Source organism: Megalops cyprinoides, chromosome 15 (genome assembly GCF_013368585.1).
Source record: "Megalops cyprinoides isolate fMegCyp1 chromosome 15, fMegCyp1.pri, whole genome shotgun sequence".
NCBI lineage: Eukaryota > Metazoa > Chordata > Actinopteri > Elopiformes > Megalopidae > Megalops > Megalops cyprinoides.
Genome location: NC_050597.1, coordinates 32,282,535 through 32,308,207, shown reverse-complemented (window position 1 = coordinate 32,308,207; position 25,673 = coordinate 32,282,535). Strand labels below are relative to the sequence as shown.

General features: G+C 41.7%; 1 protein-coding gene across 5 annotated transcripts in view; it reads left to right on the top strand.

The window, feature by feature from the left end:
- zmiz1a (zinc finger, MIZ-type containing 1a) overlaps positions 1-25,673 on the top strand; it is a 191,807-nt gene that overhangs the window by 69,515 nt on the left and 96,619 nt on the right. For 4 of the 5 annotated variants that reach the window (XM_036547494.1, XM_036547491.1, XM_036547492.1 and 1 more), the window contains exon 3: positions 1,166-1,241. The gene's annotated coding sequence lies outside the window, so the exon portion shown is untranslated. Of the gene's footprint in view, positions 1-1,165; positions 1,242-4,962; positions 5,019-25,673 lie in introns of those variants that run through there. The other variant, XM_036547493.1, reaches the window with a different exon arrangement.

Genomic DNA, 25,673 nt, shown 5'->3' with positions numbered 1-25,673 from the left:
TAATGACACTATCGAAATGCGCTACCTGTAGGTTTATGTTGGTAGCGTTTCTGATAAGGTTTTTCAGACTCTAGAAATAGCAGGTTTATGTTGGTAGCATTTTCTGAGAAGGTCATTCAGACTATCAGAGCATTCTGTAGTTGTATCCTGGTAGTCTTTTCTAATAAGGTTTAGAATATCAAAATATGCTACTTAAAGTTTTATATTGGTATTGATTAGAGTGTGTTGATGGACAAAATAGACTACAAATTTACATGTCAGCATGTAAACTAGACTTTCGAAATACATACTGTTTTTGTGATGGATAAATTGTAAGTAGGCTATGCCTATTATTAAAATTTACTTGACAGCATTAATGAAAACAATAATGTAATTAGTTTAGAACCATTTTATGATAAGGTAAATAAGAATTACCGACCTTTTTTGGCTTCTAAGGTAGCACAACCTACTTGCGGTAGTATATCCAGATAGGGTAGCAAAGATTGATAGATACGAACTAGTAGGACAAATCGACAGAACACCGGCATGGTTGCAGGGAGCTGTGTGAGAAGACCCTGTAACTACCTATGGTGCTACCATTCAGACACTCAGTTCAGTTGTTGCATTTTAGAAATTGCATCAAATGCAGTGAGAAATTTTAAAAAATTCAATTTTCAGTTATTGTCTTGGCCAAGACGCATATTTCAGTGTAGTTTCAATTACTAACGAGGTGAGATTTCATATACAAATAAACACGCAGAATGGGAGTAAATCCAGTAGACGGTTTCTAGAATAAGAAATGTTTTGGGGGTAAAAATTTTGAAAACATCTTTACTATAGCTCACTGACGATGACACTGGTATATTCTGGCTCTTTCATTGGGTCAGGTTGGTCACCTCTGCTCTGGTTGATTATCATTTGAATATGCCAGCCCTCCTTTCACTGAGGAGAGTTTTATATGCAGGGATATGTTGTGATTTCATTTGAGCTATAGTTGTGATCTCCTCTGCGCAACACCTGATCTCTGAAAATGCTACCTCTTAGCCCTGTAAACCTGTTGGTGAGTTACACATCAGTAAAATTTCACTGCTTTGGAGGTATTACTGTCTCTGTAAGTGTCCTCATAAAGCTGTTCTGGTATAAATTGTTGTAAAGATTTTTTTTAAAAATGTGCTTCTTTTATCAGGAAAAACCTATGTTCCACGAGGAAGTAAACATCCTTTTACCTTGTACAAGGAAGACCCCCACAGGAACATCCACAGGTAAGCAACCTGGGTTTTGGTGGCTTTGCTGTTGAGTAAGAACAGTTACTACATATTTACACAGTTTTGGTCCCTTTGCTGTTGGGTAAGAACTATTTTGTGATACAATGTTCTGTTCCATTAACTTTTTAAATTCAAGCTTCTGTCAAATACTTACTCAGTTGGCACACTAGACCTGGGGAACCTATTTTAGAATAAGATCCCAAAAACAGTGACAAGATATCCTTGTCTCCCAAAGAGATGTTGAATGCAGCTGCAGTTGTTTGCTCCATCAAGTTTGGTGAAATTGTGCTAGATGTTGTAACATAAAATCTGGCCACGTGTGATAAATCTGTTGACCTGTCCTGGCCAGTCAATATATTGACTCTTCTTCACCAGATGATTGGTGGTGGTGGTTGGTTGTTCTGTAAGTCCTGACTAGTTTCCACTTCCACCATTGCCACTGCTTAGTGTTTGGAAGAGAATGTATTTACAGATGTTTGGAATGCAGAGTGGAAGATGCTCCATAGGATTAGCTCTTGGTGTGAAAGCAGTGGTAGTTAGCTGACAGCCACAGTGTAGAGAAGGTCTGTGTTTCTCTGCATGGTGACAGTGACAAAGTGGATGGGTTTTCTACCTGCTGTGCTAGTCATGATGAGCTACCACTTTGTCAGGCTTGGTTTGTAAGCCAGGTATCTCAGAGCCACTATTACAGGGTACTTTTGACCCTCTTTGCCCAGCAGCACAGTTAAGTTTATGGTAGTGAGGTTTTCAGACTGGGGTTACCAGGTTATACTTGGCAACCCCAGACCTTCACAAACAGCACAGTAACCAAACTTTGCAGCAACCAGAAGCTTACAGCACATAGGACAAATTAATAAGAAGAACCCCTTCCAGTTAGAGGTGTCTTGACGCAGCGTCAATGGAGCGAGCTAGTCTCTGAGTAAACAGGAAAGACTTCCTTTATTTTGCCATAGCAGAGACTAAATGACTTGAAAAAAATATATAAAAAAAGTTTTTGCCCAGCTATTTGCATCGAACCTAGTGTCTCCATCAAATATACAGTATTGGATAATTCTTTATTTTCGATATCCGGTGTGGTATCCCCTTGTCCATAAAACACATTCTGACACCATAATTGGACGCATTGGAATGTTGAAATTATGCCTCTCCCAGTGAGCTGGTACCTATGGGCTGCGTGAGAGGTAAGAATCTCACTCATATTCTTAGTTATCCCCAGTGATGGTCAGAATATAAACAGGTATGTCCTAAACAGCATTACTACATGTGGTCAGGTAGCAGGTGTTTGTCCTACTGGCAGAGGTGAGGGAATATTTCATGGAGCTGTCATTGTCTTCACAATGCATTTGAAGGGCTTGAATGCACCTGTTATCAGTCAATTCAAACTTTATTTTGCAGCTCATGCAAACCTCATTATGCAGGACCCAGAACTTATTGTACAGATACTGTATTTTATCACAGAAAATGTCATTAAATGTAACCAACAACAATTTTGCATGTTTCTCTGTTTACTCAGGGAGTGCTTAGAGTTACAGCCCTCTCACTATATACTCCACATCCCGTACATGAGACACCTTTTTCTAGAACCCATGTCCTGGTACTTACGTGAAAGAGGGTAAGGGTATTTGAGTATAAACTAAACCAAAACAAAAAAGAGACAGATTTGGTTTGGAGAAAGTAATGGAGTATTTTGTCACATCCTTAGATCTTACATCCAATTAACAGTGTACCAGTCTAAGTAAGGTCATCCTTTTTAAGTAAGTGAACACTTAATTTTGTAAGGCTACACTGTAGTAACTGCTTATTCAGCGCCACACAGTAAGTAAAGGTTCAGACAGTGTGGTAAATCTACTCAGGTTGGTTATTTAAAAATTTATTTGACTATTATTTAATTGAAATTCTTAAAATAATGATACAAGCAGCTTTCTGACAGTTGTTGAGCCTTTTACTTTGGGAAAGCACTCTGTGTATGGGGCGATGTAGTGTACCACTGACCAAATAACACATATATTCATGGCTTTGAACGAGCCAAGACATGACCTCATTTACTGGAGCCAAAGGATATCAGTAAGTAGAGACCAGCAGATACAACGTATTAATTGCTGTGTACCTATTTCAATGCTAGAGCAATTCTCCCTAAACAAACTGCTAAAAGTAATTGTCATTCCTGTGCTTACCACTGATTTTTCTTTTTGCTTCATTCAAAAATGGTGGGATTTTATATTGTGCAACTGCATACAGTCATTGTGTACGTAATGGATCTTTGAAAGCACGTCTACTGTGTAGAATGAGCTAAAAAATGTTTTTAGTCACAGGTCTACATTTAAAGGGATGAATTACCTGTGAATGTTTTAATGAAATTTGACACCCTGAAAATAATTGGTGAAGACGTCACTGATCTGTGTGATGTCACAAATGAAAATTCCTTTTTAGGTGAAAGATATTAATGCCCACTGGTATATGAATGCAATAGCTTACAGTATGACTGCAAGAGATCAGGACTATTTGTATGTGGGATTGTAACGTGTATTAAAACAAACATCTCCACCCTAGCTGTTAAATTTACACTTCCAAGTTTACACCCACAGGGTCTGAAGTGATGTGGCCTAACACTCGCTCTTCCAAAGACTGACAAGCAGAGGATTGTTCGGAAGATGTCTCTTTTTGGTTACATCTGTTTGTTATGAGGCATGAAAACCACATTAGTGTTTTACCCTTTTATGTAGGTATATGATTAAAGTAAATTATGAAAATTGACAGGTTCAATTTCAAGTTCATTTGAATAAGCCCAGTATCCTGTTGTACTACAAAGCTCTTAGAATAAAGTTTAAGTGGTCACCAAGCTATTATTGCCAGTGTTTATTAAATGGGACCACAAAAGGTGAGCTGGTGGTAGAGTTCCAGTCTCTAGAATGAATGCAGTCCAGGGGTCGTGCTGATTGGATTGATTGTGACAGGTGCATTCAAAAGCTGTTGTGTTCCACTGTTCATTCACGCCTTTGATCTATATTGATTTAACAGCTTGTGTTTGCCAATAATTCGCTGTTGTCAAGCTAAGACAATCAGTTTCTCTGCGTTGGATATCAAAATCAAACGGCTATCTGAAGCAGCGACCCCTTCCAACAGCTGAAATTCTTACAGAACAAATGATTGTCTGTCAAAAATGTCAGCAGGAGATACGTAGTGTTTCAGCAAAGACTGAACCTGAGGCCATAGCCGCTGTTTATGGGCAGTAAATGTACTGTCTGTACGTCTGCAGTGCAAGTTTAGTGCAGGGCTCTGTATTCATGCTCTGAGTCAGTGGCCGGGGGCGTGGTGAACCAGGTAGGTATACTGACTATCCAAAGGGCTTTTAATATTTATTGTTATTACATTACATTGTTGGCATTTAGTAGACGCTCTTATTCAGAGCAACTTGCAGTAGGTTATAATTTTATCCACTTGTACAGCTGACTTACCTTGTCCAAGGGTACATTAGTAACGCCCTGGTGGGGAATCAAAGTAGCAATCTTTTGGTTATGAGCCCTGCTCCATACCACTATGCTACACTGCTGCCTAGCAGCAGTAGTGGTAGATCTGTTAGGGTATTGGTGTGTTATTGTTAGCATTGTGATGGCTGTAACCTGATTGTGTGATCTGGCAACGCGTCACAGCTGGAGAGTGGATGGGGAAACACTGATATCTGCTCAACTGGTTTGTGACCGCACTTTAAAGGAAGACCGTGAGAACCTTGTCAGGACATTCACCACCCAGCTCACAGAGTGAGCGGGAATACAGGTACATCCTTCCTGTTTGGGCGCTCAGTCTATAGTGTGGAGGGCACTCCTGGCCTCTACATGGTGAGCTCATGTCCTTGTGTGACCCACCGCTGGTGGTTTCACCTCGTTTGCCTCGGTGCAGTTTTATGAGGCACCGTTGTGGACAAAAGTCGTGCAAAAAACTCGAGAGGGAACAAACCATTTTTGCGCCAGAGAGATCCAGTTGCCAGGCGTGGAGGTCCGGTTATCCCGTGAGAGCAATTGAAATCCTGCGAGTAGGTTTGAAGCCCTCTAGTGGCACGTCCAATGGTCAGCACACGTGAATGAAAGTTGCTTGCAAGAGAGAATGAAAGCAGCTGGCGAGAGAGATCCAATGAACAGCGCATGCGAATGAAGGTAGCTGGCGAGAGAGATCCAATGGACAGCGCATGCGATTGAAAGTGACTTTGCAGAGAGGTCCATTGGACAGTGAGCTGTCCATTCAATAGCACGTGCGAATGAAAAGTAGCAGCTATCTATGTAGCTTCAAACCAGTTAGCTAGCTAACTAGCCAGTTAATCTCTATTGATTTACCTGGTGAATTAATATGAATATCTAGCTAATATAATAATGATGATCATGATCATGCTGATGACAATTATAGGCTGATAATAACCTAATTAATAAATTACAACAAATATTTTTATTTCAGTGTTTTATTCACTTATTGTAGTTCCTTATTGTAGGCCTACACTTGCTAAAAGGGCAATGAAATCGTATAAAATCAAAATAATTTACCAAATGACTAGCATGGGTTGATAGAGAGGACCTAAATGTTCAGCAAAATGAGCAATCAAAATCATACGTTACAAACCCGCTGTTTGTCCTTACTAACCGGCTACACGTGTAAATATGGAAGTAATTTATTTCTCTGTGTTGTTCATTCTCGTGCTGTCGAATGGACTGGACGCGCTGTCCAATGGACCTCTCTGCTTTCAATTGCGTGCGCTGTTCATTAGATCTCTCTCGCCAGCTATTTTCATTCTCTCTCGCAAGCAACTTTCATTTGTGCGCACTGAGCATTGGACCTGCCATTAGAGGGCTTCAATCCTGCTAGCAGGGTTTCAGTTGCTCTCGCAGGCTAACCGGACCTCTCTCGCCCGGTAACTGGATCTCTCTGGCATAAAAAGGGTTCGTTCCCTCTTGCGTTTTTCACACAATTTTTGCCCACAATGGCGCCTCATATAGTTTGGTTGGAGGGTGGGTGTGTTGCGTACAGTGCTGCAGTTTACCCTGTGTAAGGCTGTTTGTAAAGCAAACCAGAGATACATAAATGTAAATGTCTGCTGCAGACTGTAGGTGATGGGTTCTTCTGCACACATCTGTGAGGTTTGGTCATATGTCACAACTGTGAATACAATGGGTTTTACACTGTAACCTGCATCATATGATGAATCCTGATTTGAGACTCACATGATTTGTGTGCTACTTGTTGACCTTTATGTTTACTCAATGGGGGGTGCAAAGAGGCAGGAGTTTAGGCTGTCTTGAAAGAGCGCATAGTCATTGGCTCCAGAAAGTGCTGTCGATTTTGGCGAAACAAGATTGTCTCTTTCAGGTGCTGTGCTATGCTGTGAGTGCTATGGTGTGAGTGGAACCAGAAAGCAAAAAGTTGAAGGTTGATCAAACACAAGCGCCTAAGAAGCACCTAACTGTGTACCAAGCTGTGTACCAAGGAACCTCCAGCCTACCTTATTCGGACTAGTGATGCCGTTGGAGAAGACTCCGCACAAGCTGCTGGGAAGATCCGCCCAAAAGCCCAGACGAGGCAGCCTCTCTCCTGTCTGAGCCTCTTCTGATTAAAGTGGAGTGGATCTGTTAATCAGATCACTGGAGTATTTACGCTGTCCTGGCCACAGTGGTGGAGAGGCAGCCAGGCCTAATTCACCTCCTCCTCTTTTGAGAAGCCATTTCAACCTTCGTAAATGTTCATTGTCAAATGTCAAACTGCTCAGAACAAGCTGGAGAGCAGGGGTTTGGGAGAACTTGGTATTGTACATGAGGCCTATTATAAGGCATGGCAAGCAGATGATTAATTATACCATAATCAGCTACCTGATAATAAGAGTGGGGGTTGTGTGCCTGGTTTAAGGTTTTGATTGTGTTCACATAAGCAGCCTGAGCTTTCTCAGTCACAATGACTATGGTTGTGTGTTGTATACCTTCTGTCTACTTCAGGCACCCTCTGTGAGATGCCTTGTTTTTCAGTCTTAGGTTTTGGTGGTGCTGAGATGATCTTATATTATTGAGGGCATGTCAGGGTTTTATTGACAGAGATAGATTCATGAACCCAATAACTGTTCCACAGGCTATATTTACTGCTTGCAGTAGTACTTTCCCTCATGCTAAAGTGAAGCAATGGGCAATGTGTGTGCATCATGTTACATTTCAGAGGCAAAAGCTGCTATGGATTACGGTAGAATATGTACAGATGGAAATCTTCGATGAAACATGATTTTTTCCCCCCACACAATGCAGATACAGATCTACTTCACTGCTGCACATGTTTGCGCTGAGCCAACGCTGAGACAACTGTCTTTTCCACGGTGTCATGAACCAAGATGACATCATCCGCTGCGAGGGGTCTATGGGTCGATCAACTTGGAGTGAGCCAATGGGTGTGGGGTGATGACCCCCCAGAACAGAAGGGCGGAGGGGGTGGGGGTGGGGGCACAGATCCATGGGTGAAAGACAATCCACTGTCACTGTGGCAATGTCAGAGCCATGTAGAGAGAGAGCCGCGTCAACGGAAGTTCAAAATGCTTGATCGTCACTGATTCACGTAGACTTCAGATAGTTCCAGGAAGTTCTTGGCGGGCAATTTGAATGCGTAATTACAGAGAGACAGAACTGTGATTTTTGGTAATTAGTAGTCAATAAATGCATTGATTTACAATATTTATATAGCACATCGACATGTGTACACTGGGGTCCAAAATTATTGGGACACTTACTTTTTTTTCCTGAAAACCCACAATATTTTTGCTGCATATTCGATCAGACATTGGGAAAGTCATATTTATGTCAATGTCAATTTCAGCTTCATCTTCTGTGACCATGTTCCAACCTTGTTAGATTTATATAAGCTTCAGTATGAGCGTTCAATTAGGGGGTAGGGCAACGTTCAATCAGGCCTAATTGAAGTGATGGTCATTTTTGTTCACTTGTCTGCACTCAATAAGTATGTAGGTACCTCTTAAAATTAAGTTAATGTCATGGAATTGTCAGTTTGGAAGAATTAATGTCATACATATTATTAAAATGTTGGAAATAAGGGTTGTCATCAGGCAATCGTGTGCCAACCACATAAAGAGATGTTTTGAAAATGTTAATAGTTGCCAAAACTTGTAACAGTTTTCGCCACACCATAAATTAGGTTCGAGTGATAAAACTAATAGCTACATGGACACATCCACACTTAACCACAAAATGCCCAGGTGTCCAATAATTTTGGACCCTAGTGTATGTAGTTACATCAAATATGTTTTTAAAAAAGTAAAATTCAGTACTATTTGAGGATTAGTATGAACAGCACTTACCTGCCTTGTTGACATACCGTGAAACTTACAATAATAGCCGAGTCTCCAAGAAATGCAGGCCTCTTATAATCGCCAGTATGCGCGACCCTTTCAGTGAAATAAACTCTTGCCTCAAATAAACCCTGAGGAAAATTATATTTATTTTTCATGACTATAAAACGAAAAAGCAGTGGGTTAAAATGCTTACAGTAGTCCTATTTATTTTTTGTGGCTAAAAAACGAAATAACGCAAACAAATAATTTTTTACATTAGGCGAAATTAGGTTGTTTTAGTGAATTCAATTTGCCTAATGCGTGTTCATCTGTTCATCTGACATAAATGCAGGTCTCTTATCGCCGAGTCTCCAATAAACGCAAAGTTAAGTAATTAATGCAAATAAACGCCTCAGCGTTTATTGGAAGTTTTACGGTAGTTTAGGCTAACGTTACCTTAAAGAGGTAAAGGTTAAAGAGTGTGTTGCTATTGTTTATTGCTTTGAATTCTTTTTTTATTATTATGTTCCTCAACTTGTATGGTAGTCAAGAGCAATCATATCCTAATGTTTATTGATATATTTAGAGGGAGGGGAAGGGAAGGAATGTTTCAAAATTCAGATCAGATTAATTTTCTAACATTTCTTTAATTCATGGTGGTTGCAGTAAAGCCATGGTAATTGAGGGCCTAAGTAATCATTATGACTTTCAGATAGGACAGAAGGAGACCAACATGGGACTATCAATGATTGTCATGAATTCATTGAATAAATCTCTAATAAACTCAGAAACATGAATAGCATGTCAAGCAGTTTGTCTGTGCCCTTTCCTCGGTGTTGTCCTCCACCATGGTTTGCTGTGCTGCATGGGGATGTTCCAATCGCTCAGAGAAAGGAGTACGAATGTACGGTTTCCCCACTGACACGGAGAGAAGAAAAAAATGGTTGGCTCAAGTTAGCAGAAGCAATCTTACTATCGCTAAAGATAACAACAAGATAACAATTTAGTGGCGGATAATCCACTAACATACTTTAATGCACATGTTAATTTGATTCAGATGTGCTGATAATATACAATCTGATTCTTTAAACATCTTACCCTTTAAAAGTGCATCACTAACAGTCTATTCTGCTGCAACTCTACTGCGCTGCTAGTATTTGCTGCTAACTTCCGGGAACTATTGAGAGGCTCCACGATCCGCCATTGCTGTAAAAAAAAAAAATGGAGTGAACGGAGTTGATGCGACTCTCTCTCTATATGCCTTTGGGCAATGTCAGTTCCGGGTTCAACACCAGACCCTTCCTAAAGATGGCTCTGCCCTGATTGTGGAAAGGTCTGGGACCACCACAGATTCACTTGTACATCACATTAGCAAAACTACATTGGGCTGTTTTCCCGTTATCTTCTTACTGCTTGTGCATTATTAGCTGTAACTCTTGTGTATCTCATAAATGTTTACAATTTAGACTGTAAAGACTTTTAGACTAGTCATAAGGAATAAAAGTCGCAATTTGTTCTGTAACAGGAAGAAAAAAGTTGTAACCATATGATGCTATAAGGGAGTATTCCTTCCACAGTAAAGAGAAGACTGGGTGGAAAATACAGAAGAGAAAGGCTTTTCAGAATTTGACCTGAAGAGGTTTTATTGAAAACCACCTGGTAAGATTGTTTGTGCTGTGTAGAGGGTTTTGGCATATTCATCACATACAGCTGAACAGGATGGTGGCCTTTCGTCTTCCATCAGAGAACAGCTCTGGTGTGTTTGAATGTATGCACAAGAGTGCATGTGTTTTTTTGTGTGAAAGTGTGCCATCATGTGTGTATATCTGTGTATATACATGCGTCTGTATGTAAATATGTGTGTGTTTGAGTGTGTATGTGTTAGCACCAGCATACCGCGTATCCACGTTCCCACTCAGATTCTCCCCTGATTCCTGCAGCTGATTGTGGAGAAAAGGAGAAGTCCTCTTTTGAGGACCACACTTTTGAGGTCTTTGGTCATGAAGGTGTTGCCATCTGTATTATTCACTCCAGTAAAGCAACGCAGCTTAGGCTACATGTTTGAGCATTCCGAGTCAGCATGAAAAACACACGCGATGATGTCACCAACTAATCGACAATTAAATTCGTTGGCAACTAATTTGGTCACCGATTTTAGTCGACTATGTCAATTATTCGTTGCACCCCTAAAAGCATGAAAAAGCATTCACTTTTTTATGTGTGTGCGTGTATGGATGTATATGCATGGAAACAGTACTGTTAGGGTGAGGGGAGTGGAAGCAGCATTGTTAGGGTTAGGTGAAGGGAAACAGTAGTTTTAGGGTAAGGAAAAACAGCAGTGTTAGGGTGAGGTGAGGGGAAACAGCAGTGTTAGGGTGAGGTGAGGGGAAGGAGTAGTTTTAGATTGAGGGAGTGGAAACAGCAGTTTTAGGGTGAGGGGAATGGAAACAACAGTGCTAGGTTGAGGGGAGTAGAAACAGCAGTTTTAGGGTGAGGAGAATGGAAACAGCAGTGCTAGGATGAGAGGAATAGAAACAGTAGCGTTAGGGTGAAGGGAGTGGAAACAGCAGTGTTGGGGTGAGGGGAATGGATACAGCGGTTTTAGGGTGAAGGGGTGGAAACAGCAGTGTTAGGCTAAGGGGAAACAGCAGTTTAGGGTGAGGTGAGGGGAAACAGTAGTTTTAGGGTGAGGGGAGTAGAAACAGCAGTGTTAGGGTGGGGGGAGTGGAAACAGTAGTGTTGGGGTGGGGGCAAACAGTAGTGTTAAGGTGAGGGGAGTAGAAACAGCAGTGTTGCGATGGGGGCAAACAGTAGTGTTAGGGTGAGGGGAGTAGAAACAACAGTTTTAGGGTGAGGGGAGTAGAAACAGCAGTGTTAGGGCAAGGGAGTTTAAACAGCAGTGTTACTGTGGAAACAGCCGTGTTAAGGCGAGGGATTGGAAACAACAGTGTTAGGGTGAGGTGAGGGGAAACAGTAGTTTTAGGGTGTTAGGAATTTTCTTCGTTCGTGGAACCAAGTTGGGACTGGCGAAGTAACACACTGATGACCACTTTTCAATTGAAAAGATTTATTTCGATGCGCAAAGGGAGACTCGCGTGGGAGCAGCGACATGTGTTCCGACCGAGATCTTCAACATAATGGCTACAAGCGAAGGTTTAAGTACCTTGTCCGTGGTATACCAAATGGCAGGTGTGAACATTCCCATCGGGAAGTGCATATCACACCTAGATGTCCTGGGGACACCCACTGGGTCAGCTACCGGGGACATCCCTTTGAATCCTATATGTGGCCGTTTATCTCTAACAGTCAGAGGACTATTGCAGAGTGTGTGTGTGGGAACGTAAATACAAAATGTAGTTCAAACAACATTCAAACAAAATGCAATTTAAATAGAATGTAACTGGGTCAAACCTATCAAGGGTTAGGTGAGGGGAAACAGTACGTTTAGATTGAGGGGAGTGGAAACAGCAGTTTCAGGGTGAGGGGAGTGGAAACAGCAATCTTAGGGTGAGGGGAGTGGAAACAGCAGTTTCAGGGTGAGGGGAGTAGAAACAGCAGTTTTAGGGTGAGGGGAGTGGAAACAGCAGTGTTAAGGTGGGAGCAAACAGTAGTGTTAGGGTGAGGGGAATGGAAACAGCAGTTTTAGGGCAAGGGGGTGGAAACAGCAGTGTTAGGGTGGGAGCAAACAGTAGTGTTGGGCTGAGGGGAATGGATACAGCAGTGCTAGGGTGGGAGGAATGGAAACAGCAGTGTTAGGGTGAGGGGAGGTGAAACAGCAGTGTTGGGTGAGGGGAGCAGAAACAGCATTTTTAGGGTGAGGGGAATGGATACAGCAGTGTTAGGCGGGTGGAACCAGCAATGTTACAGTAGTTTTAGATTGAGGGGAGTGTGTGGCTGGAGGTTGGGCTCTTAGTCTTTTCATGTGTCTAGACATAGGAGGAGTTCCAGGTGCTTTGCATGTTTGAATGAAGGATATGAAACAATGTAATGGCTGTGTTATTTATGTAGGATTATTTCAGATTCTCCAGTCGTTACCATGATGCACTGATTTGAGATGCGAAGTGGTTTTTCAGATTTTTATTGAAGTCTGCTTACACAGTGATAATTTTCATTTAATGTCCAGTTGTAAACACACACAATGTGGCAAGCCATTAGTTTTAAAACAAGCCTTCAAACCAAACACTGTTTGATACCTAAAAAAATGGCATTAAATTCCATTACTTATAAAGATTATTAACTCACAAGCAAATAAGACAAGCATGTAAAATGTGTATTTTACTGTTTTTTTTTATTTTAATCTGATGCATAATGTCCTATTTCACAAAACAGAAAACCCATTACAGTGGAAAATTGCCTGTGTATCTTTGAATTCATTTATATGCGCCTTGTTCTACCCTCTTTGTATTGAAACAAGTCAAGTGAATAAGAGATGGTTCAATAGTATACAAGCTGTTTGCCAGCAGATGAAATCTCAATTTTCTTGGGGGTGAGTTCTCTCCAGAAGACGCAGAGTGAATATTTTGGTATAATTCCCTCCGCATCTTGTTTAGCTCTCCTTCCGTCTCCAGGAACTGCCTATTTTCCTAGAGTTGTAGTGTTCTGCTCTGCGCAGAGCTGTATCTCAGACTGCAGATATGTTGAAACTCCCCTCCTGTTCAAACGCTCCAGAAGAACCTCACGGCCAGGGTCAAGAGTTGTGAGTACGGAGCAAAAGATTCATCCAGCCTGATGTATTTAAAATTAATTTGTGCATCGGTGTAATGTGAAAATACTTCAACTTCAGAGGATAATAGCTTCCTGGTTTTTTACATGTCAATTTCACATGCCTTATTGTGATGCAATACCCTTGAAACTGAGGGGGCAGTTTCACCCGTAACTAGGTTCAGGCTAATTTGCTGTCACAGTGGGGTGTCAGTCAGGACACAGGAGTCAGGTTCCAGGTTCAGTTGTTTATTGGGGATTTGAATGGATGGATGCGAGGGTTTGTGTTGTATGTGTGTGTGGTTTCCTGCGAAGAGTAAGCAGGGAGAATGATCAGTACTGTTGGTTCCATTGAATGTACAATATACAAACAGGCATGCGACATACAGGCTTTGACTGCATGAATGGCTATGGACACATTTATACGTCAAGGACACATTATCTTAATTAACATGCACACCCCTCTCTCTCTACAAGCAATTGTATTACAACCAGTTGAACTTAGACATACTACTTACTTTGGCACAGACGCACACAACAACAGCACAATGCTTGGTCCCCAAAGGCTTGGTCTCCCCAATTCTTCACCTCCCAGGTATTGTTGCGGTACTGAGGTGGGGGAGGTCACTACGACCTTTATATTGTCCCGTATCCCTGGCCCTATTGAGGCCCTGATTGGTGGCCAAAGGATACGGGCAGGTCCAAGGGCAAATGGTGACCTGGGGGCCGTCCTTGGGGGTGCACCTGTGCCTCGAGTTGACCTGTGGGGGTCCTGCTGATAAGGGGAGCAGCAGGACTGGTTTGGCCAGGTTTCAACTGAGTTGTAAACAAGTGCCTGTGAGAGGTGGGGGTTGTGCGCAAACAAAGACAAAGACAAAGGCAGAAACAGAAACGTGGCCCTTTTCTACAACCCTGCAAATTTTATTTGATTCCAACAAAGTAGGATTGCAGCTGTTTCAGAGAGTTTACCGATATTTAAGCGTGTGCTGTTTAACATTAACCTTAAAATAATGTTAAATGTAGGGTCGTGTATGATTTTCTTGTGTCATGTGTAAAGCTGTTTCATAACACAGTAACAAACAGGTACCGGTAATGAATACAGATGCATTTGATGGCACCTAAATATAAAAGATAAAAATCTGTTGCCTGTCACATCAATTCAATTCAATTCATTTTTATTTGTATAGCGCTTTTTACAACACAAGTTGTCACAAAGCAGCTTTACATTGTTCCCAGGCCTGAGACCCCCTGAGAGCAAGCCAACAAGGCAACAGTGGCAAGGAAAAACTCCCTATCAGGAAGAAACCTTGAGCAGAACCGGGCTCATGGGGGGGCCCATCTGCTTCTGGCCGGCACTGGGCAGATAGAGTTAGACACAATATTATGCAATGTACATTTGTTATTGACAAACAATAGCAGTTAACAGTAGAGTGATTATAAGAATGTCTCCTAGGATGTCCGGGTCTTGGAATGCAGTTGGCTTTGATGGGCAGGGCAGCGAGGTAGCAGGACTGGAAAACGAGATGAGACGCTTGGGCTACAGCTCCGGACAGGAGCCCGGAGCAGGGAATAGGAAGCAAACAGAAAACAGTGGTTAGTGGATGATAAGAATGGCAGGGATGTAGAACAGAGAGGCAGGAGAGGAGGGGCAGAGAAAAAGGTGTGCAACAAGGAAAGACCCCGGAAGGCTAACATTATGGCAGCATAACCTAGGGGACGGGAGGCAAGGGACCGGCATAGTCATGAGGGCGACCCTAAGACAGTCAACACCAGATCACGGCACAGGGTCCATGAAAGCAATGACCACTTAGTCCACCAGAGACTCTATGATCCACGCCAGCACCAGGCCATGTCCCTCAGCTGAAGGATTTACTATATAGATATGTTTTGAGCCTAGACTTAAAGGTGGAGAGAGAGTCTATTCCCCGAATCTCAGAGGTTAAACTGTTCCACAGGAGAGGGGCTTGATAGGAAAAGGCTCTACCGCCTACAGTAGTTTTGCCCACTCTTGGAATGGTGAGAAGCCCGGCATTTTGGGAGCGAAGGGCTCTCTGCGGAAGATATGGATGAAGAAGGTCCTTAAGATAGGGGGGGGCAAGCCCATTTAAAGCCTTAAATGTGAGTAAGAGTATTTTAAAAATGATCCGGTATTTAATAGGTAGCCAATGGAGAGAGGCCAGAACTGGGGTGATGTGCTCAAAGCGTTTAGTTTTAGTTAAGATTCGAGCAGCTGCATTTTGCACCAGCTGAAGGGGTTTTAATGAGACGTTTGCACATCCTGACAAGAGGGCATTACAGTAGTCTAATCTGGATGTTACAAAGGCATGGATTAGTTTTTCAGCGTCGTTAATTGATACGATTTTCCTGATTTTAGCAATATTTCTCAGATGGAAGAAGGCAGTCCTAGAGGTGTTAGTTATGTGAGTTTCAAAGGAGAGCTCGGGATCAATAACAACACCAAGGTCTTTGATGGCTGCACTCGGGGCAAGGGAGACACCATCAAGGTCCAATGTAAAATGAGTGAGTTTGCTCCTGATTGAATTTTGGCCTATGACCAATATTTCGGTTTTGTCCGGGTTGAGGAGGAGAAAGTTTCGGGCCATCCAATTCTTTACATCTGTTAGGCAGGCCTCCATGTTTGAAATATTCAGAGGGACATCGGGTTTGACTGATATTTATAACTGAGTGTCATCCGCGTAACAGTGGAAATTAATGTCATGTTTACGGATGATATCGCCAAGAGGCAACATGTATAACGAGAAGAGCAGAGGTCCAAGCACAGATCCTTGAGGTATACCATATTTTACTCTGGAACGAGCGGAGGATTCGTTGTTGATGGAGACAAACTGATATCGTTCTGATAGATAAGATCTAAACCAAGATAGGGCATGTCCACTTATGCCAACCAGGTTTTCGAGGCGGTCAAGGAGGATACAATGATCGATGGTATCAAAGGCTGCACTTAGGTCTAGTAGCACAAGAAGAGAGATACAGCCATTGTCACAGGAGAGTAGAAGGTCGTTGAGCACTTTCAGGAGAGCGGTTTCCGTACTGTGGTGAGGTCTAAATCCGGACTGGAAAACTTCCAAAATGTTGTTAGAGTGTAAAAAGGCACAGAGTTGCTTTGATACCGCTTTTTCCAGAATTTTGGAGAGGAATGGAAGGTTCGAGATGGGCCTATAGTTTGACAGGTCATTGGGATCAAGATTAGGCTTTTTCAGAATAGGCTTGATAACTGCTACTTTAAAGGGCTGAGGTACGTGTCCAGACATAAGAGGGGCATTGATAAGATTTAATAGTGGTGTGCCAATTGCAGGCAATAGCTGTTTTAGGAAGCCAGTTGGTATGGGGTCAAGTTGGCTGGTAGAGTTAGATGAATTGAGAAGAGAAGAAAAGTCGCCAAATTCAATGGGTATAAAAGAGTCGAAGCGCGGGGCGGGCCTAATAGACATGTCTACATAATCTGGAACGGGACTGGCCAGGCAGGAACCAGAAGTTGATGAGAATTTTTGTATTGTGTCTCTTATCTTTAAGATTTTACTGTCAAAGAAGTTCATGAAGTCACTGCTACTATAAATTGCTGGTATGGTAGGGTTAACTGATGCAGGACTCTTGGTTAATCTGGCAATAGTGCTAAACAGGTACCTAGGATTGTCCTTGTTTCTCTCAATAAGAGTAGAGAAATATTTGGATCTGGTAGCTGTGAGGGCATGCTTGTAATTTAGGAGGCTTTCCTTCCACGCCAGGAGAAAAACCTGTAGTTTGGTGGAGCGCCATTTTCTTTCGAGTTTTCGTGTGGCTTGTTTGAGAGCACGAGTATGGTCGTTATACCAAGGTGCTAGCTTCTTGTCTGTGATTTTCTTCCTTTTGAGGGGAGCAACGGCGTCTAGAGTTTTACGCAAAGTAGAGTCGATTCTGTCCGCGAGTAGATTAATTTCAAATTAATTTCATTAATTTCATCAAAGACCCTTGAATAGCTACTTTATTTCACACTTGACTTGATCCATGGAAAAATATGCCCTCTTTCACTTTTTAATTTGGGTGTTTTCAGATTATTGTTTGGTTTCTTATGGAAATGAAATATATTGTAATGTATTGACAAATATTTTGTTCAGTCCAGGAATATATTACAAATACGATTAAAATATATGAATGAAAATCAGAAATATACTAAAACGGCAATATAAATGTTCAATTTATTGATTAAGCTAAAAATATATTCTATAAGATATATTTTCAACTTAAATATTCACATTAAATATTAGTAAATATTATATCTACCAGTATTTGATGCAGCACAGGTCTGTCCCAAAATACATGTCATGAGGAGCAGAATGTGGTTGAGTCTGTAAACTGAAACTTCCCTGGTCACATATTTCTTGTGACAGATAAAGGGAATTTCCAGGTCTGGACTGAGAATTGCTGCTCGGTGTTGTTTACAGTCAGGGCATGGTCACAGTTAAGAGCTTTGGTCCTTTCCAAATGACCTACCCCTGCCATTTAAATTTACCTCGGTGCATGGGCACCACTTTCTTGTGGGATTAACCGAAACTAAAATCCGCAAAAAACTACTCCAGAGTAGGAGTTCTGTATCTTAAAACACACACACAAGCAAACACACATGGGTCAAGTTAGATTGATTGAATGGCCATCCAGGCAGTCACAGCAAAATCCATCAGAGTCAGAGAAGAGAGAACAAATTCAAAGTCCGTTGAGGTAATTGTTACGTGCGTGAGAAAAGGGCTTCTGAAGCTGTCAATAAATTTGAGGTGTGACACGATACTGCATTAGGCTATGTAGATAGTTAGAAATGTAGAATTTACTGTCGCAATGTTGTCTTGCTTAGTGATTCCAGCTAACATTATCCATGGAAGATATAGCCTAAAATAAAATATCCTAGACGAGGTGGCTAGCTAGGTCAATCATCCCTAATGTGAGCCAGCTAGCCAGCTAATGTTAATGCTAGCCAGTGGTAGTTGGATTTATTTAGTTTGATAGCATTGTCACAACTAGCTAGCAAGTTAAAGTGTGAGTAACTCCATGTTTTTGGACCATCTCTTGCACCATTGCATTTTCCTATCATAAATTGTCCCATCAATTGTACTATTGTTCTTTTTGTTATGCAAGATAATTAGGATGCACAAAAGGAAAAGGCAGAGGATTGACTCCTTTTTCAGGTCAAATCATGTCAGTGGAGTTATAATACGATGAACTTGTTATGCATAGCTTGCTACCTAAGGCTTGCCAGCTGACTAGATATTTCAGTTTTCGTTAGTGTTCGTTCTAACATTCCTTAATGTTATGTTAGTGTTTATTTGGGTAACCGAAGGCTATTTGTTTGAGCTTGGTAATTAAGTAAGCGATAATGGACGACACGGAGCTCGGGTAGCAGAAAATAATGCGCGTTCAAGGTGGTAATGCGATCACGACCAGCCGTTACACCTCGAAGAATATTAAAAGCTTAAGTGTTACCTTTTGTAAGAGTATTTTTGACAGCAAATCAATTTAAAAACTCATATAATAAAACATAAAAACAAAAACATTTAAGTCTTGTTTTATAGGATATGAAACAATGTTTTAAAGGCACTGAAAAGTCTGAAGTCAATACTTAATAGTAGGACATGCTGATGAATTTAATATGTTATGGTGTGACACCACATTGTACATTAAAACCTAATATTATTTACATACTATTGACGTAAAGGAAATGTAGAAATTCAGGAACTTAATTAGTGTTCATATTGCAAGCACACTATTGTTATGCGATAGTTTTATTCTTCTTTTTCTTTTTTTCTTCTCCTCCCACAGTTTTTGAGATATCGACCCCAAACCAACTGTAACCCGTGCGGTCTGACCCCGATTGGGTTGTAACCACTTCATATACCTTAGTAACCATCTAGCAACGTCCTAGCAACCAACTAGCAACACCCTAGTAACCGCTTAGCCACATCCTAGCGATCGTCTCATTTACGTTAGCACGTTGTTGCTGCTGGGTCGCAATCACACTGCTTTTTCTTCAGGAAATGCACTTTTCTAGTTATGATTTGGAAAATGTTTGGGAAAATACTCACCTCCCTCTCCCAGAACCCCCCCCCCCCCCCCCCCCCCCCCCACTTTTAAAAAGGTTGATTCGCCCCTGCCTTGGTAACCCCTTTTCCCTTCGTCAGCTGGAACCTGACTGCGCTCTACTGTCTGCTTTATGTAAGATCTCACCAACACAAACAGTGGTGTCCCTGTTATGAAAAACATGGTGTCTGTATGTGTTTTTGTATCAGAACTACAATTGAGGAATGCTCACAAAGGAGTTATGAGGCCCAACATATGTTTGCTTCCTACAGGCAATATTTATGTAATTCTTAGCGAACAAGGTTATTGATCCTGTTCTTGTGGTGAAGAGAATTAAGACAAAACATTTTAAATGTTGTATATTGTTTCCCCAGCAAGCTGTCAATGAGTGTTTTAATCCATTGAAAAAATAAACAGACTGCAGCCTATTAGCAGTGCACAAGGAATGTGATAGTGCCTTTTCTCTGAAAGCAGTGATAATTCATACATGATGAGCTCTCTGCATCAGTGTGAACTACACCTGCTCCCTTTGGACTGCGCTTGACTTCTCTCACCCACAGATGTTAGCGTCCCTAGCGGAACCACGGTGTCATGACACTGTTGTTTCTAGGGAAGTGTGCTCTTGAATCCCTGAGCAGCCTTTTGGGTGTCACTGCAGGGGATCACACAGAGACAGACGCATCGATAGCATGGTGTGTTGTGGAAGCCTGTTTAGTGGTCGTTCTGTTGTGCTAATATGCTAATGAATGTGGTCCCCCCGTGTATACCCTGTCCTTGTTTGTGACAGGTTTAAAGAGTCTCGTCACCACAAGTGCTTGCCATCCCCATCCAGTCTGATCCAGATATAGTTGGGCTTTTTCGCCGTTACACAAGTGTCCCTGATTTTTTCTGTTTTTCCCAGCCAGCTTTTATTTGAAACAGAAAATTAAAGCTGGCAAGACAGACACCCCAGCCTGTGCTCTCTGTCAGAAAATAGAATCCATTTGGGTAATCCAGGCGCTTTACCTCACTTTGTGCATCTGGCATTTGGCCTCCTGCCATCTGTTTAAAGCAGTTTAGAGTTTTATTTTTGCATGTACTTGTCCCATGTGGGAACTGTCCTTGCCCATCACTGCGCTGAAAGACAGACTCACCTCAGGCTGAATTACTGAGATCTTCTTTCTGTGTCATCCAGGAAGTTGTTAATGGCGCTTTGGTAATTCTTTTGCAGATATGACAATCGAAGCACAAGTAAAATATAGGGCTGTCTAACGTGTTAACGCTCGTTCACGATTAATAGTGAAACTTTAACGCGTTAATGTTTTAACGCAAATTAATCATATTATCAAGTTTGACCGCAACTTTCTTCCGTAATTCCAGCGCGGATATTTACCTGGCTGAATTACTGAAAGGCGTGGCAAACGCAGATGTGCTGAACGGCAAATTTCATTTTACCCCTTTAGTGCGTACGGTCACACCGGTGTTATTAGCCATTTAACACATATGCTAAAACTGATGCGATTACAACACTAGATTGGAAATTCTAGCTAATTTTGGCTTTGAGCAAACAGCGATTTAACTCTAAAAATATAGCAAATGCTAACTGAAATCTATGAGAAACTTAATAAAGCAAATGAAAACATAACGAACCATATAAGGTAACACGCGTGCTACATGCCATAAGAAATAAGTTACAGGCGAAAGGGTTAACTGTTCCTTGGCTCTGTGAAGTTACTAGGGCTGCTCCCGACCAAAGATTTTCCTAGTCGACTAGTAGACATTAGCTCAAGCCATTAGTTGACTAGTCGTTGCATGTTTATGACATTAATTTAACTATTTAAATATATATTTTTTGGGGCATCAGAAAATAGTTTGAGTTCCAGGGCTGAGGAAGAATGTTATAAGTAACAGTGAAAGAGAACAAAGAAATACAAAACTGTAATAATGAGCCTTTAAAATATAAATTTTAAAGCAAAAAGATAAGCCAAGCAGCAGGTTTATGCGTTAACTCCTCATTCAGTAAGTTTGGTAACAGTCAGACAGATGTTTGATATGTTGTTTCTGTTTTTTGCTTTTCTCTACCTCTTTTCAGCCAACTTTTGTTATCACCTTGTTGTATTTAGCCTATCTCACTGCAACAACCTCTGCACTCATGTACAGGGCAAGGCATCTGCAGTCCTCCAATATACTCTCATGACTACTTGCACTACAAGGCCCACAGTTCACCAAAGAGAAGTGGGCAACAATAAGAGGATAAGCACTCCACTGATGCGATCTGTGCACCTGTCACTCACAGGGTTGTAGGGGAATTTAGTCTTCCTCACACGGGGTACCAGTTATGTAGGGGACATGCCTATCCCCACAGAGGCACCAGCCATTTGGCGAGGATAGTTAACATTCCTCAACGAACATAATAATTAATAAAATGAGGTTTTTTAAGCCTATTAGACCCCAGTTTGTCAATACAAAATTCAGACGAGATGTTTTAATTAATAAAACAAGTTCATTAACACAACACAGACAAACACTGACAAAACTAAACGAAATAAATTAGAATATCTAAACAAACAGAACAGAAAATGAATTAATGAATTAATCAAGATAAGGTTACTGTGAGACAGGACAACACAAAAAAGGGAAACGTGATGATAAGGATTTGTGTGTTTCGGAGTGGCTATCAGCAGCTAAGTCAAGCTACAGGAGATCATGAAGTGATAACTATAGTTTGACATGCGCTGGCAAAACAGAATTTGACATGTTTCTAATCGTGGAAGTTTCCTTACTTGACAAGTTTAAATGAACTATTTGTAAATCAATCTAACCAGTCTCATAATGGTAATTGTAACGGGGAAAAATTATCATTGTACGAGTCGTGGATATGTCTAATCACATCTTGTACAAGATCAAATAAGCTACGCAACAAACAATGCCAGTATTAAACAATAATACTCATCGAGCTATTGAGGAGGGCCAGTCCATCAGACTTGAGGGGATGGGAAGCTCATTTGTGGCAGGCTTACTGGGAGGCCGCAGTCCGTTTTCCACCGGAGGCTTCTGGGTTTGTCACCGAAGACACAGAGACGCGCAAGAGAGATCTGGTGTTCTGGCGATTTGTAGTAACTGTCTTCGCTGACAGCCTCCAACTTCGTGTTGGGTTGCATTCATGCGTAAAAGAAGCTCTACATATTACCCACAGCTAGGTCTTTTGGCGTCCTTGCCTGTACAAATTTCGTCAACACAGGAATGAATGAAGAGATCTGGTCATCTTCGCATTTAATGATATAGCCGTCTTTTCCGACAGCTTCCAACTTTGCGTTGGGCATTTCATTCTCTAAGGTTGCATCTCTCATTGTCGAGGGACTTGCCTCCAGAGCCGGTTGTGGATTCGTAACGGGGCGTACTGCAAAGAGCTTGGCCGTCCAGAGTTGAAGATGAGTTCACAATGCATTGGCGGTGGGTTTCAGGATGCATTGGTTTTGATTAGTAGGGAGGCATCGGCAGAGGAGTCTTCCTCTTTCAGAGCTTGCTGATTAAGTGCATCTGTTTCAGGGGGAAAGGACTTACCCCCGCCTCCCAGAGCAAGGAGGGATCCCCTAGCAGAGCTGGATGAGATGTGATGCCATCAACAGCAGGGAACCAAGGGACACTGCTTTTGCCGCGCTTATATAGAGCCACTTCAAACGCTATAGTCCACGTGGGCACACAGTTCGGTCACGGGTAGAAAACTCGCGCCTCTAATGATCGCGTCATCTGATTGGATGATAGGATCCCAGGTAGATGCTACGTGACAAAGACCTTAGAATCTCCAGTGAACTATGTGTGATCCCATAGGGGCTCACGTTTCAGGTGCCAAGTATCTCAGTGGTATTGCATGCATGGCTGTGCCAGGATGTTTGTATTAATCTTAAGTCAAGAGCAGTGTCACAAAGCCCATCAATAAATGGCCTGGTGTTCTTTTATGGCATGATAAGGGTGAGGGGTCATGCCCAATCCTCTCCTTACCGGATGGCCAGGGCCATATACATTCCGAAGATGCCAGGAGTAAGCATTGTAAATAATGGTTGTAGATATGTGTACATATCCCCACAGGGTTCTGAGAAGGTGTTGTGACATAGGTACCCTGGCTAACCTGCTCACCTCTTTTTCCACTGCTGTCAGGTCCCTGTTATTGGCAGTTTTGAACACAGGCAGTTGGGCTCAGTCCACACTCGGAACAAGGCCTTTAGTCGCTGAGCCACTCAGGAGCCCACCACAGCCCCATGGTCCATCCTTTGGTAATGCCCCATCTTTTCATAATGGCAATTGCCATGTTCTTGATGTGGGCAGCTAACAAGGACAGCTCATTGTCTGCCTTAACATTGGTAGCTTCTGCAAGATCTAGAGCAGTTTAACTCGCGTTGCCTTTCCTGGGCCTCTGAATCGTTGTCCTCTTTTTCCCGAAACTGATTCCATGACTTTGTCTTCCCCCTCCACTACATGTCTTGGGGAAACAGCCCATTTTGTTGCACTGTGAAGGTTTGCTGCGACGATAACAAAATAAAAATGCACCTTTGGAAATAAAAACCGTGACGAAATATAGTACAATTTTTGTTGACGAATAATAACGAAACGATAATGTCAGAGACAGACGAATGGATAAGCAATGTAGCTACCATATTTTTTTTTTATCAAATTACGTGCAGGCACTCACTTAACAAAATATGCATAACTGTGTACTGCATGCTTATGATTGGTTGACATACAGGTCCAGGTCGTGCTGCCCCACCAATGGAACACTCAGAAGAAAAAAAGCTGATTTATGGAGAAATTGTATCTATATCACTAGTGCTATTGACAATAAAACACAATGCAGACCGTGCGGGTACAAAATCAGTGGGAAAAACAGTACATACATTGAGGCATTTGAAGGCACACCAGCCAGAAATACAGTATATGATAGGGTAAGTTCTGTAGCTGTCAAAATCAACTTAAAGGCTTGATTGTTAGCTAAAAGCAGACAGCTGTCTTTTCTTGTTCGCTTGACTTGTTAATGTTAATTGTGCATATCGGTAGGTAAGTTGTTTGGGTGCAGGATGAATGTTAACATTACATGATCAACCTACTAAGTCAATGTTCCTTCTATTATCTAGCTAGCTGGACAGCTTCTTAATTCTTACTTCCCCACTCTACAGCATAGATATGAACAGCGCTCACTCTCACTCTTGCCATTCGGTATTGGCAAGTTAGCAAGCTCATAACTAGGATATCCAGCAATGCTAGCATTGTTCTGAGCTAGGTCCTACAGTGTACGACAAAGTCTGTGAAATATTCTCTTTTTTCACTTTGTCGTTAGGAACAGTATTGCAAATGAAGCGGTGGTCAATATATGTTACTTGTTAGTGTTTATGTTAGCTTGCCACTGCAATAGCGATTGTTGGCGCTGTTTGTTTACAGGTCAGCTAGTGCACAGTGTCCTATTATGCCTGTGTCGTAGAGATATTGTAAATTCATAACCATTATTATAATTATATAATTATTATAATTTATTGTTTTCATGTACCCTGTAATATTATGCTAGTTAGGTTTTATTACTGTGTCTGCTTACACTCACACTAATCCTAGTGTGAATGTGGTAACCGCAAGTGAGAAGCACCACTCTGATAATAGCCTGCCTGAGTTTTGCTCGACTCAGTTCTGGGTTGAGACTACTGCTAACGCTATGTTCGAGATGCACAGTGACAATGCCCTTATCATTAAGTCTCGTGTCCCTTATTTGTCCAGCACTATAGTATGTCCTTGATGGTCATTTGCACTACTATTCCAAACATATAAGAAGGGGTGGGCGATATATCGAATATACTCAATGTATCGCAGCTTGTTCTACGTGGGATATAGTAAATGACTATATCATGAACATCGAGTACAAATTGTCACATAATTTTTTTAAGCCGCTGGCATGAGACTTGCTTTGGCGTTTCACTTCTCTTGCTCTCTCCTATGGCTCACTCCCTCTCACAGACACAGAAAAAAAACTCACATGCATACATCACACACACTCACCTGCCCATCCAGACCACTCTCCTGGGTGAGTGTGTGTGAAGTATATAGGTGAGACGTGTGTTTTTGTATCTGGACAGAACAGAGAAAGAACCTGGAGAGAGCGAAAAAAGTGAAGTGCCAAAGCAAGTTTATACGTGCTGAGTTTGGAAATGGTAATAGAAGATGAAGGCGGATGAATTGGTTCCGTAAAGAAACAGCACCGCATACATTGTCTGGCAATGGTTTGGGTATCCAGGGCTCCAGACTGTGACCAAAACGGGCGCATATGCGACCATTTTTTGAGAGTGTGTGAGGTAAAATTTCATGTGCATTCATGCGAGTGCATGATGATTAGGCTG